Genomic DNA, 2,562 nt, shown 5'->3' on the forward strand with positions numbered 1-2,562 from the left:
AGATAGCAATCACCGCGGCCGGCAACATTTTTAATCTCGTTATTGTATTTTTGTCAGCTGTTGTTGCCTCTGTCAAAATACTACTACTACTACTACTACTTCTTCAAGGAGGGACTGCAGGGGAGTTGCAGGTTCTTTTTAAGCCCACAAACGCGGGTTAAGAAGAGGGAGCCATTTCCATGGAACGATTAACATTCCCACGCGACTTTTAAATCAGCCAGGGCAGCAGGTTGGCATGTTGGTTACTCATTTGCATTTGTGATGGAACAGCGCAAAAACCGGTGTCCCGGTGTTTTATTCTGTTGCATCACACACACAAAAAAAAATTAACTGTGCCATTACTTAGGGCCGTTTCACATGTATGCGATTCTCGCCTGCGACGCTGTGACTGGGGAGGGCCGTCGGTCTAGCCGCAGACGGCCTGCGACCAAGTTCCGTCCGGTTGGAATTCAGTCGCAGCGTCGGTGTGTTCGCTCTGCGACTGACCAATGGGCAGCGCCGAGACGGCGCGTGCCACGCGAGAGCTGTTGCCGCGGCCACGACCGGTCTCGAGGCGCGCGTGTCGAGACCGCCGCGGTACAGTGCCTAGAATACTGGCACTATAGCCGCGGCAACAGCTCCCACGTGACATCACGTCACGCGCCGTCTCGGCATGGGGTCACGTGGGAGCTGTTCCCGCGGCGTAATCAAAACTGTTTATTCTAATCACAACATACGAAATATGGCCTTGCATCTAAAAACACGCTGGCCATAACATCGTCAACACATTCCGTGCAGCCTTTCTGTCGCGTTTAATCGTGGGTTGCCTATGCAAACATCGACCAACATTGCGTGTCCCTCCGACCGAATTCGCTGGGTACGCGTTGCATGTGAAAGCACTGTGCGAAAATCGCACTGCGGCGTCACCGACTAGGCCGACTATTTTCGTTCTGCGCAAGTCTGGCTCGGACTCGAGCACAATGGTTCTGTTGAAGTCAGTCCTGTTGACAGACGCCTCGAAGGACTAGGCCACCGCGCTTCGCTCTACGTTCATTTGTTTGACGTAAGCATTGTGCTGCTTCACCTTACCCCCATATTTCACAGCCTACAACACCAAGCACTTGAAGCAAGGTATTACATACCACGCCTTAGGCCTTTTCTTTAGGATGACTGTCTTTGGGACGGTGGAGGAGGCGTCCGATATTGGTGGCCGGCTTGTGTGTAGTTTACATCCCTTCCTTTTTGAGAATACTGGCCAAGGTTTCGCTGACTTCGTCTTAATCAAAACTTGCTTGCATTTCACTGTACCCTTCGGACATGACTTTTTGGCAGTGTTCTTCCCACAAAGGCTACAAGAACAAGACGCACTGTTCGCAACATCAAACCCTACTGAAAAAAAGGTATATGATGCAATAACCTCATAGAGGCTTCATCATAGAATATCGTGCAATTTTTATGATATATCATACAATTTGTATGACATTCTGTGACATCTCTATGATGACTGTGTGATTTTACAGAAATGTATGACATTTCAATGATAATTTTCTATGATTTGTATGATAAGTATATGATATTTGTATGACAAACTGTATGAGTTTATTGCATCATACAACTTTTTCCAGCAGGGAACTGATGAAGGGGGAGGTGTAATATCATGAAGGGCGAAGGATGATGTGACTCATGTGAGCTGTTGCATAGGTAGGGAGAAATTGGTGTTATTTTTTAAGAGCGGTTATTTTGCAACGGTGGATCGGTTGTGGGTGGTAAGGGGGCGGGAGAGAAAATGACAGTAGGGGGGTCTCCCGTTGTGCCTTTGCCTGCCTTTCTTTTTTCCCCCTTTTACTTTTCCTCGAGCCGTAGAGCGCAGACCGTGGTTGCTTCTGGAGTGCGCTGTTTTTCTGCTCCCTACAGTGAAACAGGACGGAGTCAGCGCCTCTGGGAAAACGGCCCGGAAAGGTCTCATACATGAACGCACTCTTGTCTCTAGGCTGTCATAAAAAAAAAAAAACTTAAAACCCATAATGTGTCAGTCCTGGCGAAGGGTCACTCCATGCGCGAAAGAAATCTCCCAAAAATGACATCAGAGCTTTTGCAGAGGATCAGTTACATTCTTTAATGCCTTCCACCAGCTTAAGGACTTCCACCAGCTTTGTTAAAAGCAGAGCGCGTGGTCATGGCGTGGTACGAAGAGTTGCACAAAAACAAATTTCGGACGATTTAGCGCGGTTACTCCACATGCGCAGGTGCGCCCGCACTCCGGTTTTCACTGCGGTTGCGGTGTTCGGATCCATTGCGCACGGATGCTGTTGAAGAAATGATATCCAAAACACAGCGCAAGAGACTGGTAGTTTAGGATGCGGGATGCTCGGTTGCGGCGATGTAGTTGTCTAAAATTGATCTGTTCGCGCTGGCCCGGGTTCGAAACCCACTCGCGGCCGTAAACATTTTCGATTATTTTATTTCAGGTGAAGCCGGCTTCAGACATACAGACAGACCACGTCAAAATCAAGAATTCAAGCCTTAGTGCCGCACCAAAAAATGCGACCCCGTCAGCTGGCTGTTGTTTTACCAGTTTGTGGA

This window comes from Amblyomma mixtum, chromosome 3 (assembly GCF_055824585.1).
Source record: "Amblyomma mixtum isolate Tamu chromosome 3, ASM5582458v1, whole genome shotgun sequence".
Lineage (NCBI taxonomy): Eukaryota > Metazoa > Arthropoda > Arachnida > Ixodida > Ixodidae > Amblyomma > Amblyomma mixtum.